This window comes from Vicia villosa, linkage group LG7 (genome assembly GCF_029867415.1).
Source record: "Vicia villosa cultivar HV-30 ecotype Madison, WI linkage group LG7, Vvil1.0, whole genome shotgun sequence".
NCBI classification, from domain to species: domain Eukaryota; kingdom Viridiplantae; phylum Streptophyta; class Magnoliopsida; order Fabales; family Fabaceae; genus Vicia; species Vicia villosa.
This window is the reverse complement of record NC_081186.1, coordinates 82,160,724-82,178,920: the sequence shown is the minus strand read 5'-3', so window position 1 is coordinate 82,178,920 and position 18,197 is coordinate 82,160,724. Positions and strand designations below refer to the sequence as shown.

The window sequence follows — 18,197 nt, the reverse complement described above, 5'->3', positions numbered from 1 at the left end:
CTTCATAAAATTTATTCTCAATCCCGACACCAATTCAAACCCTCTCAAAACAACCTTCAAACTCCAAAGGTTATCGATAGTCGGTTCACCAAGAAGAATAGTGTCGTCCGCGAATTAAAGGATGTCCACCACCCCTCCTTCTCCATACTTGAAAGGTTTGAAAGGAAATATATATATATATATATATATATATATATATATATATATATATATATATATATATATATATATATATATATATATATATATATATATATGGGAGCATATCAAGTGAGAGCATTTTATAATGAGAGATGAGAGGAATAAATATCAACCATTAGATTCATCAAGAGAGAGAATGTTAGTAATTTAATGTGGCTATTAAATTCTCTCTTTTGATGAATCCAATGATTGATATTTATTCCTCTCATCTCTCATTATAAAATGCTCTCACTTGATATGCTCCCATATATATATATATATATATATATATATATATATATATATATATATATATATATATATATATATATATATATATATATATATATATATATATATATATATATATATATATATATATATATATATATATATATATATATATATCTGGTGAGAACTGATAACTATTATGAGAAATGAGAACTATCAATATTAATCGTCAGATTTAATTGACGTCTAAGATTTAAAAATTTCACATCAAGACAGCATATTGGATTATTTTCTATTAAGCTTAATATTTAAATATTCTATAAAGAGTAATTCTTACCATAAATATTTTTTATTTAATCATTATTAAAATATTTTTTGTTAACATACTTAATATTTAGTTAGAATATTATATCTAAAAAATATAACTTAAACATATTCGGTATCTTTTTTTAAATTTTAAATATTTTTCAATATTAAAAGATGAATTCAAAAAATTAAAAATCAGAAAATAGTATTATTATTTTTTAAAAGGTCAATATTATATTAATTTAAAATAGTTAGTAGCATAAATTATTTACTAGTAAAAACATATATTTTTAAAAAATTATAGCATTTGATTTTATTTAAACATTTTAACTCTGAGAAAATTAATTTTAAAAAAAAAATTATTTTCTCGTTGTATTTTGAATTTTATATATCAAAGTATATATTTCCACAATTTATTTTGTTGAATAAATTTTTCTAAAATTACTTTTGAAATCAAACAACACTTTAAATATTTTAATAACAAATTAATCATCACAATTATTAACCTATTTACTTATCTTCCTAATATTAAAAATAAAAACAAAACAAAATTTTTTCTACTATTATCCTGATTTTTTATTTCTGAATTTTTCTTTTAGTATGAAAAATATCTAAAATTTAAAAAAATTTAATTTTAAATAAAAAAATTGAATACATTTGAGTTGTATTTTGTACTTATAATATTCTAACGAAATATTAAATATTAAGTATGTTTATAAAATGTATTTTAATAATAATTTAATCAAAAAATAAAAATATTTATAGTAAGAATTTCTTTTTATAGAATATTTAAATGTTAAGCATAATAGAAATTATTCAGTAAGTTGTTCTTGATATGGAAGTTTTAAATCTTAGGTGTCAATTAACTCAGACGATTGATACTGAAACTTTTCGTTACTCACAATAGATATCAGTTCTCACAGGATACACTCATATATATATATATATATATATATATATATATATATATATATATATATATATATATATATACTCAAGTGAGAACACTGGTTATTATTAGAAACGACAACAATGAATCACGACCATTAAATTTTGATTTTGTTGATTTTAATGCACTAGATTGGTTTCTCTTTCTATGATCCTTAATATTTATTTTAAATCAACATAGAAAGAGAAATCAATCCAGTTCATTAAAATCAACAAAATCAAAATTTAATGAGAACACTTGGTTATTATGAGAAATGAGAACAATGAATCACGACTCACTTATAATACAAACATCATGTTAGAAAGAGGTTCTCTCCCTTCTCTCTAACTTCTTCGTTCTTTTGCGTTAGCTTGTATGGCTACCATGGGTGAAGGTGGTAAAGGTGTTTGGAGAAAGGTAGATTATAGCAGGAAGTCGCAACCTAAGTGGGAAGTTTGAGGTGAGGGAGGGTGTCGCTGTCTCGTCTTTCTTTGTGTCTGAGTTCGGAGCAAGATGGAGAGCGAATGACTTGTATTACTAGTTCAAAGAACATGGAGACATTGTGGAGTTCGTGATACCTCCTAAGACAGATAAGTATGGTAGAGGTATGGTTTTGTGCGATTTTCTAATGTGCCGGATGAGAAATCTCTAGAAGTCAAGTTGGACAACATTTTTCTTGATGGTCGGAAACTACACGTTAACCTGCCGAGATTTGTCAGACCTAACCCTAAGAAGTTTGGTCCTGATCCGAAGTTTTGTGGGGCATCTAAGGGTGTTTCGGAGGGAGCAAAGAAGAACCCATGGGGTGGTAATATGGCGGACGGTGGTAGGAAGTATAGATCATTCGCCGATGTTCTTCAAAACAAATCTCCTAGTAGAACAACCATAGAAGTACCTAAGACTTTGTTCTTCTCTTATTCGCCCATGAGATTGTCCGGTTCATTGAGGAGAGGAAAGATTGGTGGGAGGCATGGTTCAACGCCATTAAACAGTGGAATCTGTTAGACGTTGACAAGGAGAGAGTAGCGTGGATCAAAATTATTGGTGTCCCCTGTCATGTATGGGAGGAGAGTTTCTTCAAGATGTTAGCAGAGTTAGTTGGGAGTTTTCTCAAGTGTGATGAAGGCACGAATCTTAAGTCCAGAATGGATGTCGCCCGCATCTGTATTAGGACCTGTTGCCTTGGTATGGTGGAAGAGTGTGTGAATGTGAAGATAGATGATAAGGTCTTTCCAATCTCCATTATGGAAGAATGTGATTTATCGTGCTTCAAGAAGTTATTTTCAAGGGAAAGGGATGATTTCGTGTCTGTTTGTTCTTCCCAGTCGGAGGAGGATACAGATGTGGCGGAGGAGGGCGGTGAGGAGTACGAGGAGGAGAACGAACTGAAAATAGATGGAAGCGGTGATGGGATGTGTGAGGCTATTGCTTCTGCTGCTGAGAGGTTGACAGGTGTTAGCAGCCCTTTTTCATTAAAAAGGCAACAGTCTAAGCCTTGTGGGAAAAAGGTGTTTTTTGACTGTATTAGTAGAGGTGCTTGCGTGACACCCGAGGCAGTTTTGTCTAGAGCAATTAATGTAGATGAGATAGGGGATGATGATAGTTTTGTGGGGGATTCAGAAGGACTTGTTTTTCCTGTTGTGGGCCCTATTAAATCAAGTGGTCCGGAAGTATGTGGAGTGTCTAATGGGTTAGCTGCTGGAGTAGAAGTTTTGGGCCAACAGGCGTGTAATGGGCCTGGATCTTTTGATAAGGCCTGCAGAGAATTTAATGTTGTAATTATTAAATGGTATAATAATTACAAGGGTGTTCTAAAATGACAAATGGTGAAAATGAGTAAATGCTAATAAATGCATGTAATAAAGTTCCACATTGGAAGATTCACTCATTTTCAAAGTCCTTATAAAAGAATTAATGACATTAACTCAACAAAAGGACAAAAGAGGATAAAGTGCCACATTGACAAATGTAGTGGTCCCAAGCATTATTGCCACTTGTCCCAATCTTATAACCACTCGCCGGTGTCGCCACCGGCAACACCGGCTCCGGCTCCGACTCCGATTCCGACTCCGGGTCCGGGGGCGTGGGCGTAGAGGCGCTAGTGGCGGCTTGTAGACGACACTTGAGCACTTAGGCAGGTCGCATCGGAGCGATCGGGCTATTCGCGGCGTTAATGAGGCGGCTCCGGCATCGGAGCATATTAGTAGATCATCAGCACTCTAGATCCAGCGTCCCAGAATTGAGGGTGTATACCATGATCTCCAGCCTCATCACACATGATCAGAGCTACGTTTTCTTTTCTAATATTCTTTTAATTACATAATTCTCGGTTTTTAATTGTTTTCTTTTCCTTTTATTGATTATTCTTTATTTTCCTTAAAAATATTTTATTTACCAAATAATAGTGTTTTGATAATTATATATTTTTTTAATCGAAAATTCGATTTTTCTTATAACATTAAAAATAATAATTGTTTTTTAAACTAATAATTATTTTTGGGTAATAATACAATTTTAATTTTGCCTCAAACCCTGATTTTAGCATGATAACTAATCATTGTTATTGGTAGGTGTTGTCCGTTAACCTTAGTTAATTTCTGTCCCTTTTGGGGTTTGCCTTGCCATTTTTGCCTAAATTATTACTATTGGGATCACTCATACACTAAAACAAATTCTCTTCTTCGCGCAAATTTTCAGGGTTATTTCAAGTTCTTCAGCCGCGCGCTTCACCCTACCAAAAGCTAAGTTTTCTATTTTTTTTATATATTTATCTTTTATTTTTAATTCCTCTTTTACTTATTATCAATGTCTTGTATTTGCCACAAAAAGTTTTCTACCTTTCTCTTTTTCATTTTCAGGGTTAGCCAAGATCCTCCGACTACGCACCATCAGAGCTAAGTTTCCAATCCTTATTTTATTTTATTTAAATATTATTTTACTTTTTGCCTTTTGCCCAAAATAGGGTTTGCTTCGAATAGTCAATACACTCACCCCTATTATTTTTTTCTTTTAATTTTCAGGGTCGATCGAGGGTTCGAGGAAGATCGAGGCATTCAAGATAATTAGACTAATTATTGATCCCTCTTATTCTCTGTCTTTTAATTTCCCCCATCCCCGCAGGTGTTTATTGTAATAACGTAGGAAATTTTATTTCTGCTTTTATTTTGTTTTAATTGCGTGGTTAATAATTTAGGGAGTGCAAACCATGAACTGAACATAGATCACCTAACTACAAGATAAATGTCATCGAAGTTAACCACGTGATTGTTGCACCCACACACCTTTAGGGTAATCCCTCTGGTTGCCTTGTTGCCTTATTGCTGTTGCCTTGTTGCCTTATTAATTTTGTTGCCTAAAATAGTCAAGTCCCTCGATTCCGACGATACCTAAAGCAAACGTTGCCTTCAAAGTTGTTGAAACTCCCTCGAGGTTGCCTTATAAAGAATAATTGTCCCAATTGCTAAGGTCTCCTCGCATGATGCCAAAAAAGATAAAATGACTATTATATCCTTCCCTTAGACTACCTGCCTCTTTATGGCAAGGGGCAGTCTTATGGCGAACGATACTCTCGATGACCCTTAACATCCAATTGATAGACTTCCCGCCCTCTCATGGTATGGATAGACCCTTTCACCTGAAAAGTTAAAAGAACAAATTTTTTAACTTAGGGTAGTTGCTATTAATTTCTTGCTCTTTTTCAAATTCAAATTCCAAATCAAAATCTTTTCCCACTCATTTTTAAATACTTTCAAAAACAAGGCTACGCTTATTTACAAGCTAAAGTTCTTAACAAATCTTTTCTATTCACACCCCACTTTTCAAACAATTCAAATATTTTTGAAAACAAAGTGAGCTAAGCAATTAAGAGCCCATGGATAACCATGGATGCAAAGGGTGCCTTACACCTTCCCTTTGTATAACTTACCCCCCGAACTCAAAATCTTTTTAAAAGGTATTTTCCTGTTCTTTTAGCCTTTCCTAAAATTGGATAAAATAAAAGTCGGTGGCGACTCTTGCTTACCGCGACATTCCAAATAAAGTCAGTTCACCGTATTATAGAAGTGCTGCCAAATTTATTTTCCAAGCATTAATTTCTTTTCTGCATTTTATTTCACCACTTCTTTTTCTCACAACAATTTCTACATCGGAGATTGTTGTGAACCTTTCATAGATCTAACATTACGTTATATTTAGTTCTTTTTATTTTCCTTGACTTTAATTTTACGCCCAATAATATTTGAAGAACGATCCAGCCAACCTGTGGCGGAGGTTCGAGTAATTCAAGATTCACATTTATTTCATTCAGGTTTATTATTTCTGCCTTTATATTATTTAATTGCATGATATATTGTGTGCCTTGTAATATGCCTTTTATTATAAACCGAACAAATTTATGCATGTTTAACCATATCAATATGTATGGCTAATTAATTAAGATATCGGTATGTAGAATAAGTTAACCGTGGGATCCGAAATAAGTTGGCTTAATTATGTTTTATTAACTATCACTTGTTTTTGGTTTTATGTCTAATTTAATTAATATAGTTTTATTCTTTGTGATGGAAAGATATTCTATTTTTGCAAAATTCTTATTATGATGATTTTTTGTTGAAAAGTGTAGGTTCGATATCGGTAATGGTTACAACACATCTTTTTGGCATTCTTGTAGGAAAGAGGAGAGGAGTCTCAAGGAGCTATTTCCGGTGGCTTTTTCTTCTACAAAGTTAAAATGCGTATCCGTGGCTAGTATGGGAAGATGGAGGGGTGATGTGTGGGAGTGGGGGGACCTCGGCATCCCGTATTCTTTGGAGACCGAGGCTGCAGACTTAGATAGGCAGCAGCTCCGTAGCATGCTGGGAAGCGTGTGCTTGCGGCCGGATGTGAGGGATGGAGTGCGGTGGCTCGCGGAATCGGACGGTATATTCTCGGTTCGTACTTGTTAAAATCTTTTTAGTTTTTTTCACTTACCAAGAGGGCCTTTGAATAAGTACGATAGAGTTTATTCTATGATTTGGAAAGTGGTGGTTCCGTTAAAATTAAAGGCTTTTGGTTGGCGGTGTTTGATAGATAGATTACCCACTAGGGATCTTTTGTTATCTAGAGGTATTATTATTCCCTCTTTAGATTCTTGTTGTTTGTGTGGTTTGAAGAGGGAATCCATGAATCACTTGTTGTTTAAATGTTCGGTGTCTTCGGTGATTTGGAACAAGATAGCTTGTTGGGTGGGTTTGGTAGATTACAAGTTTGAAGATATTGGGAATTGTTTTTTGGTTAGGCATAATTTTTGCAAAAAGCACAATGTTAGAGCCGGTACGGAAGGATAGTTGTGGTTGTCGGCTTGTTGGTCTATTTGGAAGTTTAGGAATGAGATCATTTTCCGAAATGATAGTTGGGGTGTTTCAGACATTGTTTGGAGTGTTAAGGAGCTCTGGTGGAGATGGTCCTTCATCGGGAAAATTACCCGCACAAAATTATAATTTCTTTGAGTTTACAAATGACCCTTTTTTGTATTATTCTTAGATTATATTTGGCTTGTAAATTTTTTCCGGGGCTTTTGTTTGTTTCGTCCCGCTCTTTGTAATCTCTTCGATAGAACTATTGGTTCTTTATAATGAAAGCTTGATTAAAAAAAAATAATATCGCCGCAAACCCTTTTTCTTGTAGTATATACATTTTACTCATGTGAAGAGAAGTATAACCATGCAACATTTTATCTATTTGCTTTTTCTTTTACCATCTCACTAAGAGATGTGTTTTTATTATTAAAAAAAGAGAAAATATGAATCTATTATAATTGAGAAGTGGTAAAAGTTCATGGATAGCAAAAATATTTTATCTCCTTTCTTAATTAAATCACCAAAAATATTTGAAGTCTAACTAGGTGATTAGGACATTATTCAATTGATTAGAAGACTTGTAACTGTCGGTAAAGTTCTTAAAGAATTTTGTCACAATTGTCTATCAACACTGATCAACAAAAACTTTAAAATTTAATAAATGTCTGTTGGAGGATTTAAGAGGGGTTTCTTAAAATTTTAACCCTCTTAGCATATTTAAAATATATTAGTCAACCGCTTGGGCTTAGGCCCTCCCCTTAATCAAAAAAAATATATATATTAGTCAACGTCTCGATTATTTTTTAATAACAAATAAATGATAGGCAACAAAAAACCCCAAAAGAATACATAAAGATCCTAAATATGCACAAGACGCACAATACCAATAAAATACACAAAAGTTCGAGAAAAAAAAAAGTAAAAAACATGCTAAAAAAAATTTAGATCTCACCCCAAGAAACACCATCAGTAGAAAAGAATCCACTTAAAACGCCACAATAACTCCCCACCACAATGTCAAAAACTGTCAACCTTCTATTAGCTTAAGTAAATAATAGAGTTCTTAAAGAAAACACATGAATTAATCACATACGTATCTAAATTTCATTTTCAACGTGTCGATTGTTTTACACATAGACAACTTTATCACAGTTAATAATTAAATTATAAATACATTACGTGGTTTTAATTATTTATACAGAAGAAAAAATAAAAATAAGAAGGACGATTAAGATAAAATAATTTAATTTATAATTTTTTAAAAATTAGAATAAAGTAAATTTGAGTGGAAGAGCTCAAGGACAAATGTGGTTTTAAATTTTTTGTTGCAAGAACTCAAATATCTATTTAATTATTTTTAGAGACGCTCAACTATGTAAAAAATGGAGCATAATGTGTCTTTATCATATTTAAAAAAAAAAAGTAAGTAACATTTAAAATAGGATGAAAGAACTAAAACTGTGTATATCATCTCAAAGGAGCCCGCTGTTAAAACAATTACATATTAGCACATTTCTTTTAATAAAAATTGGAAATTATACCAAAATTGTTTAAAACAATAGCATGACTATTTTTTTAATGAATAAAATATAAAAATTAAAACTTTAATTTAATATAAATTTATCTAAATATTACTTAATAACAAGAATTGGATTGATTTTTCTAGAATTAATGAAAAAAAGAAGCAAAACTCACCTTAATTTATTTACATATGGATCATTATTCGACATGTATGGTACATCATCACCACTTATTAATATTAATTTTCAATTAAGTAGTACAATATACAACATTATTCTTGATCATTAGGCTCATACATTTACAGCTTTTAATAAAATTAATATTCGACAAGTTTGCTCTTTTATTTACTTCTTCAGATAAAATTATTATTAATATTCCACAAGTTTTCACTTTTATTTGCTTCTTCAAATAAAATCATATTTTAAACATGTTGATACTCCATAGCCACATTTGCCAAACTTGGTTGATTCCTAATTTCACTTTGGTTACAAATTTCCTATTTATCGTTCCAGCACCCACAATAATAGACCATGGTGAAAAATTAACCAAGGAAGCAGGAGTTAGACCAAAATTTCCTCCAGCAAATATCGTTAAAATTCCATGTGTCATTGCATAAAAAGATCTAGCCGAAAATTCATTGTTAAAAATTTTATTTTTGTTTTCCATTTCTCCTCCAATTGACACTGATATTATGTCAACTCCATCGCATCAATGAAAGCATCAAGAGTGTTGCACAAAGAAGTTCCACACATCTTATATATTGCAATTCGGGCTGATGGAACTCTGCAATGTTCCATCTCCTAAGCCGCAATAGATCACTCTAATGATAACATCAGATTCTTAGAAGTCCCTTTGTAATAATGGTGTATAGACTTTATTTTTTTGATAAAATTGAAAATAAAAATAATGTGTAACCAGTCTATTTTTTCTGACTCGTTTCATATCTAATTATGGAAGATAAATGAGACATAACGAAAAGCAAATGAGATTTGTAAATTAACAAATACATAACGTGTTTATTATAGATTAATGTTTAAGGAATGAAATTGTCAAAAACTTAACGTTACAGGGAAATAAGGAACGTTCCCTTTTTTTCTAAATTTTTTTATCATAGTAATAATTTGCAAATTATTATACTAATTATATAATTTTAAAATTTTAATGACAAAAAAATAATAAATAAAATCAAAAGTATGACTCACCTCATTTAATCAAGGAAATCATAGTAGTTTGAAAAGGAAAAAAAGCATCTCTCTCAATGAAGCTGCAGAAGTTAGAACAAGACTTAATTAAAAGTGATGAAGATCTAAACAACCTTAAATTGTAGTGAAGATTTAAATAAAACATACCATAATTTGTATAAGACAAAGTAGCTTGGATCATTGAGAGGAATAGAACTATTACCACTTTAAGTTTCTGCAAAAAAAATAAATTGGATGAATCTAGAGAGAGAAAGAAGAGAGTGATATTTGAGTAAGTTGGAATTGAGTGATTCTAAGAAGAGAGCACCGGGTTTTTATTGAATCATAACATGAAAATGCCACTAAATTTTGAATGAAGTTACTAAAGTGCCATTGGTCATGATAGTGAGTTCCACTTCACAACATATCACACTTTTGACCATCTTCCATCATTCTTCCACTCCCATGACACATTTACAACTGTAAATTTATCTTTTGATTTATCATGATAACGACAACTAATGTTTATGAAAGGCACACAACATTGAAATCCACAATTAAAAAAATTTGAATTAGGTGTGATAAAATGGGAGAAAAAGAAACAGAATATGGATATTAAAAGGAAATAGGAAAGAAATAAGCACTAATATCAAATAATTGATCGAGGTAAAATGAAAAATCTTTGCAAGAGCAGTAAATCATAAGAATGGCCGGTGAAACACCATAAATCAAATAAGTTAACTAGATTTAACATGTACGAGAAAATAATATTGATGTGTACTTGTCAATATCAAAAAAAAAAATCTTAAATCAAAATAATAATTTTTTATATTTTTAAACGATATAAGTTTGAAAATTATAAAGTCAAGTTATTTTGTCACTCTCAACTCAAACGTTATCTATTATGCTAAGGATATTACCAATTCCAATCAATTTAAGCCGTCTAAAGATAAGGGAATAATTTTTTTATTATAAAGTTAAAGTTAAAGAAAGATACTCTTTCTCTTTTAATAAAGATTTTAACCTCAACTGTTGGTTCATAGCTAAAGCTATCTAAACGATGGAGTGTACAAACATCTTAGATGCACTATACAAGTTGAAAAGAGTTGTAAGCAATAATGCAAATCATATAATCTATTTTGTTCCATAAGCTTGACCAACTTTTATTTTAATGTAGTAATCTCAATAGCAATAGCGATATTACTATTATAGTACAATTGTAAGCAAGAGTGGTCTCATAAAAATCATATAATCTATTTTTTATCTCTTATCTTTTTTATAAAAATATTATATTAAAATATATATTTAATACCTTAATTTTGTAATACATCTGTAAATATCTGTTTTTTGTCCCTTTCTTTAACTATCTATTTAATGTGCATTAAAATACTAATGTGAAAAAAAAACATAAATTAGTTATAAATCACTGAATTATAAGTCTTTCAGTTACTCTGGATTAATTAAAAAATAATTTAATTAAAAGTATCATGTTATTGAAAAAATTTATTAAAAATAATCAAGCAGTTTCTATATATTATTACTATATCCATTTAATACATATAAATTTATCCATGTAAGATTTTTTTCCATAATCTTTAATATATGATAAATATCTAAAATAAATTCTATAAATAGTCACTATTTACAATACTAATATATTATTTTTATTTTATTTTTTATAGGAATTATTATTTTCATTATTATTATTGTTATACAAACATTTAAAATTGATGTTAATAATAAGTTTTTTGCTTTATTACACAATTTACTATTTTTTTTCCATTCTTTAACTGTTTTATCACTCAGTACAAATAATACTCATTAATGACACTTTTTATTACTAAAATTATGAGTTACAATTTTTAATAAGAGTTATTGCCGTATTAATAATTAAGATCAAATATATAAATATATAATTGGTGCATGAATTTTACATATTTTTTTGTAGTATACAATTTGGTTGTAGGTCATCATCTTTGTCTTGCCTCCTAACACCTCTTTTATATATATATATATATATATATATATATATATATATATATATATATATATATATATATATATATATATATATAATTAAAAGCAAATAGATTAATAAAGGAAATCGCACTAGGGGTGCAACCCTTACACCGAATTACAAGGTGTGGAAACAATCCATGGGATACTTGTACCACTCATAAAAAGTGGGCAAGGAAATAGATCCCCTTATTCTACCCAACCAACTCCAAGAGAGAAACATTACATTATAAACCATAACCTCAAAACTAAAGAGAACGTGCTCAAAGATCATAGAGTTAAGCATACGCCATATACTCCAAATCAAAGATAACCAAATGAATTGAATCTTTGTTCTAACCTTAATACTTTTAACCTTCACATGAACTTGTTGGAAGTCTTTAAAGTCTTCCAAAGAAAAAGGGACTTTGTCACCAATCCAACCATATATCCACTCCCACACTTTCTTAGAGGCTTCGCAATCGAAAAAGAGATGATTTAAGGACTCCGGTTGGTCATCACAGAACACACATCTCGGGCTGCTTATATTACCGATTCCTCTTGCAATAAGAGAATCAATTGTTGGGAGCCGAGATACGAAAAACCTCCACGCAAAGATGGCAATCCTAGACGGAAGATCCAAACACCAAAGATAATTCATATTGCTCACCGTTAGTGGCTGCCAAGCATGAGTCTTTTTACGGGAACTCCACGAAGAAACACTTGCCACCGAGAAAATCCCATTAGAACTAGGATTCAAACCGAAGCTATCCCCTACGCCCTCCCGCTGCTGCACCGATTCCAGAAGGACCAAGCACCTGTTCCACTGGTCCACCAAAACCGTGCAAGCCGAAACCGCAGCCGCAACTTCTTCACTACCCAAGCAGACCGGCAGCTGCTAGCGCCCTCCCTGCACAGTCCTGCAAAAAACACTTGAAACGGAACAATATTTGTTGACAGAGACTGCGTACAGCCCCGGAAACGCAATGCACAGCGGCTTGTCTCCACACCAATTGCTAATCCAAAACAGAATATTATCACCATTGGTAAAAAAATATCTAACGTTGCTCTTGAACCCTTCTGAACCATCCTCCGAAAGAACTTCATTAGCGATTACGTCCCTCCACCATAATGACTCTTTTGAATTGATTCCAACTGAAACTTTCCCTTGCACTTTTAGCTTCGGATCCACGTATCTAACCTTCAGAAACCAACTCCAAATAGCTTTATCCTCCGTTAGAATTCTCCATTTCCACTTGAGAAGAAGAACCCGGTTAATATCTCCGACGTCCCTAATTCCCAAGCCACCTTTATCTTTACTTTTGCAAACCGTTTTCCAATCGACCCAATGAATACATCTCTTGTTCTTACACCCTCCCCACAGGAAATTACTAGCTATACCTCTTATCTCTTTAACAACCACTACAAGAAAAATACAATTTTGCGACACTCGGTTTACGACAGTTATAGAAAAATTGTCCCTAAAATATACTTGCGACAGTTCCTACGACCGTTTAGTGCAACTGTCGCGACTCGTTATGATGATTTATAAAAATAAACACTAAACAAATTTAAGATCCTTCAACAAAGGCATTATATCAATGGGTCAGCGACAACTTTTAGAACTGTCTCCACGTGTTTCTATTCAACTACACCTCAAACTCCAACTAGCGCCTATTTTTTCTATTCATCCCTCTAATTTTCCTTCACCCACTTTCTCTATCCTTCACATTTGAATTTGGCTTTCATATTTTTGCGCTACACGTTCCCCTAAGAAACCCTATCCTTTCCCCCAAATCACAATCCCTCAATCTCACTATCTGAAATCAATTTCTGTAAGTAATATCTCTATCTTCCCCAAATTTCATTGTGTCAAGTCTTTCAATCTCTCTCTTTCTCTCTTCAACAAACAATGGCAAACACTAGGCTTCGATTTCACGTAAAAAGATCTGTCACTTTTGGTTTTCACCAGGTTTGTCGATTTTCTTCAATTTCGATTTTGATTCTGAACTTTTTTTAATTCTTTTGACCTAAAAACTTAGTTTTTGATTCCTAAGGTTTGATGATAATGATAAAAAGGTATAGAGTCTACATCTGTCAAAGATAACCCTGCATATAGGAATGATCTTCTAGATTTTGAGTCTGTGTTATATATGAGTAGCTTGATTTCTTCTACTGATGCAAATTGCATTTGTGCTATTAAATTCTTACTTCGGATATTATCTTCAGAGACTCTATTGTTCGGCTATGGCATCTCAAAGTCGAAGCGGCGGTGTTTCTCTACCTAACAGACCAAACAATTCCCAAGACTCCATCATCACCTAGATATCGCGCTCCCCCATCGCCTCCTGGAGCAAACAAGCCTACACTGACACCTCAATCATCCCTAACAAACTCCTCAAAAGCACCGATCACTTGGATCACTAGAACCACCTTCCTTGTGCTCTTCGTTCCTTTTATCAACGAAAAGAATTGTGAGCAGCAGCTCAACGATCTTGAAGTCCAGCAGGCCAGTATCCCTGGTACTCCTCCTAAATGATTGTCATCACGTCTATGAAAATTAGGTCTTGGTATGCAGAGATATCGATTGTTTATTGATTAAGAATTTTGATCTCTTTTTAGGGTTTCTAATTGCAATAATTGTATGATTTGCACGTTTTTAGGAATTTCACAGTAATTACAAGTTTTGTGTATTCTTACGCAGTGATACTATTATCTTAGTTTCAGTGTGGAATTCTTGGTTACTTGATTTGATAAATAAAATATGCATAGGAATGAAATTCTATTATTCTAGAGACACCATTTCAAGATAGTTTGCTGAAGCATGTTGCTAAAGAGAGACACAATTTAATTAGCATATTTATAATTTATATTTAGTTGGCCTTGTTTTAGAAGCTATATATTTGAATGTTGCTTAAGAAGTTATGAGAGTTGGTTGCATCATAGGTGATAGAATTAGTGGGTTTGTCATGGAGTTTTTGAGTCTTGGTAAGTTAAATCTTATTTTACAGGTGATAGAAGATGCATTCTAAGTTTTATTATATGAAACATAAGCATCTCCTGCGAATTGTTAGTTAAATGGCTTTACAAGAGATTCTTGTTCGTACAGTAGGGGAAGATGTCATTATGAATTCCAGTAATGTTGTTGATTTTGTTGATCATGGAACTAAGGTAATTATAGAAACTTTTAAATTGAAGATACTCCTCACATTCTATTATAGGTATTATTTTGAAGACTAATATGACTAGACATTATTTGGCTTATCAATCGTGTCACGTCACATTCATCAATTATGTTGTAGGTTTCAGTGGTGCTGGAGAATTGTCAAAAATATGATTGAGATCTCTTGGTTGGACATGGAGTTTTTGAGTCTTGGTAAGTTAAATCTTATTTTACAGGTGATAGAAGATGCATTCTAAGTTTTATTATATGAAACATAAGCATCTCCTGCGAATTGTTAGTTAAATGGCTTTACAAGAGATTCTTGTTCGTACAGTAGGGGAAGATGTCATTATGAATTCCAGTAATGTTGTTGATTTTGTTGATCATGGAACTAAGGTAATTATAGAAACTTTTAAATTGAAGATACTCCTCACATTCTATTATAGGTATTATTTTGAAGACTAATATGACTAGACATTATTTGGCTTATCAATCGTGTCACGTCACATTCATCAATTATGTTGTAGGTTTCAGTGGTGCTGGAGAATTGTCAAAAATATGATTGAGATCTCTTGGTTGGACATGGAGTTTTTGAGTCTTGGTAAGTTAAATCTTATTTTACAGGTGATAGAAGATGCATTCTAAGTTTTATTATATGAAACATAAGCATCTCCTGCGAATTGTTAGTTAAATGGCTTTACAAGAGATTCTTGTTCGTACAGTAGGGGAAGATGTCATTATGAATTCCAGTAATGTTGTTGATTTTGTTGATCATGGAACTAAGGTAATTATAGAAACTTTTAAATTGAAGATACTCCTCACATTCTATTATAGGTATTATTTTGAAGACTAATATGACTAGACATTATTTGGCTTATCAATCGTGTCACGTCACATTCATCAATTATGTTGTAGGTTTCAGTGGTGCTGGAGAATTGTCAAAAATATGATTGAGATCTCTTGGTTGGAGCAGATGGGATTTGGTCCTAGGTCCTATAAAATTCTCTCTTTAATTATGAGTTTTTGGTTTAGTATTGTGTTAATTGTATTATTTTGTGAATAGGTGAGGACAAAGTTATTCGGGGCAACAGAAGTTACATACTCTGGCTACACTTGTTATACTGGTATAGCATATTTCATGCCTCTTGACATTGAATCTGTTGGGTAAGTTTTCCATTTTTCTAACTTAAAATGGCAATTTAACTATACTTGCTAGCCTTCATTTTTTGTTTATGTGAAAAAGCATATATACCATGTTGAGAAGCTCACTTGAACTTCTATGGTGAAAGATACCGAGTCTTCTTAGGACACAAACAATATATTGTATCATCCGATGTCGGTGCTGGAAAGATGCAATGATACGCATGGCGGTCATCGATGGTCTTCAAGCAACCAAATTGATTTGATATACAAGAAGGAACTCTTCCAAGAGAAACTCTAATGCAGCCCTTAGATACTATTGTATTTAGATGGATAAAAATGCAATGGTTAATCTCATGTAACTTTTATATATATATATATATATATATATATATATATATATATATATATATATATATATATATATATATATATATATATATATATATATATATATATATATATATATATATATATATATATATAAGTAATATCTTTAATTCTATATTAGACATTGGTAGTGGTGCGTACTAGGCTATCTTAATCTTAATCTTAATATATATAAATGGATGGTTGTCATGATGGCAACCCTAGCCACATGTCACCATGATAATCATTCTTAGCAAAAATCCTAATGGGTTATTTACTAATTTGACCATACACCTAATGTATTATTTACTAATTTAACCCTACATTAAAAATAAATAATAATATAATATTTCAGCACTACTTTTAATGATAATCATATAAATAATAATATATAATAATATAATATATAATAATACTATCCATATAATAATATTAGAAATAATTTTATTTATAAATATTATAATTTTTTGTATATTATACAATAGCCAAAAATAAAAAATATAAATATATTTTTAATAAATATATAATAATATCATAACAATCAATATAATAGTAATAATATTAATAAAATAATAAAAATAATAAACCATCAATAATAATAGTTATAATAATAATAGAGAAAAAGGGATATGCACCGACCGTGTAAAATAGTTTTACACTGTCAACCAATCACAACCATATATCTAATTAAAACACAATTTTAATTAAAAAAAATTAATATGACATGACAAGTGTAAAAATTTTGATTGGATGAATGTGTAAAGTTAGTTTACACTGTAATTAAAAAGGAAGACTTTGATGTAATTAATTAATTATTTTTTATTAAAACATAATTTTAATTAAAAAAAAATAATATGACATGACAAGTGTAAAAATTTTGATTGGATGAATGTGTAAAGTTAGTTTACACTGTAATTAAAAAGGAAGACTTTGATGTAATTAATTAATTAATTTTTATTACAAATTTTTTAATTTTATTTACATTGTTATTATATTATTTTATTCTTAATATCTACCAACAATATTTGTTTTGGTTACTATGAATGAAGTTTCTAATAATCATTTTACAAATAATTTTAAAAAATGAAGCAATTTAAAATTGAGGAGGGATATTCTTACTCCAAGAGTAGGTTATCAAGACTTACTCCTCATCATGACCATTGATTCTTCTCAATCTAATAGTTAAATTTTTCTTTAAAATTTATATAAAGTAATATATAATAATTTTATTCTTAATCTATTTTTTTGTAGTAAATTGTATTTTAGTAGTAATTATTAATTTATATAATTTTTTGTTTTTATATTTTAATGTTATCATAATTATGTTGTGTATCAGTTACGATTTATTTTAAGTACAACTATCCGTTACAAATTTCTAATTATTGTAAAAGTTAATGCTTATAAGAGAAAGAGTTTAATGAAACGGTTAATTCAATAAAAATTTAAATTATAAATCCAGTCACACAAATATATAAATTAAATTTAATAGTTTGTGTTATCTTTATAAATTCAATCAAAATGTATGTGATGTTTTATTTTCTTCCATAATATCATTTTATTATTTTAAACGGTCAATTTGTCTCACTTTTTATCTTAAATAGATAAACTCCTCTTGCTATCTTCATGACACGTATATTTTAGAATTAGAACATACATAAAATGGAAAAGCATGAGATGAATGGGCAAACAATTCAACACCCATTAAAAAACAAAATTGTTTTTTCTATCTTTATCTAATCATGAAAGGTTTCATTTTTTTACAACAATTCAAATCAATTTCATATCCATATTTTTCTCTATAAATTTTAATTTTATCGTTTTGATCATATTCCAATTAATTTTATAAA

General features: G+C 30.7%; 2 long non-coding RNA genes across 10 annotated transcripts; one reads left to right on the top strand and one right to left on the bottom strand.

Moving 5' to 3' along the window:
• Positions 1-857: 857 nt before the first annotated feature.
• On the bottom strand, positions 858-10,370 carry LOC131620971 (uncharacterized). The gene is made up of 3 exons (XR_009289402.1): positions 9,852-10,370; positions 9,705-9,766; positions 858-5,279 (listed from the first exon to the last, which is right to left on the bottom strand). It is a non-coding gene; the product is annotated as an uncharacterized LOC131620971 (long non-coding RNA).
• A 2,915-nt stretch (positions 10,371-13,285) lies between these two features.
• On the top strand, positions 13,286-16,367 carry LOC131620970 (uncharacterized). 9 transcript variants are annotated; one of them, XR_009289400.1, is made up of 4 exons: positions 13,286-13,650; positions 13,908-15,625; positions 15,757-15,831; positions 15,905-16,367. It is a non-coding gene; the product is annotated as an uncharacterized LOC131620970 (long non-coding RNA). The 9 variants fall into 9 exon arrangements; XR_009289394.1 differs by having other exon boundaries at positions 13,908-15,831; positions 15,905-16,005; positions 16,131-16,367; XR_009289396.1 differs by having other exon boundaries at positions 15,757-16,367.
• The last annotated feature ends 1,830 nt before the right edge of the window (positions 16,368-18,197 follow it).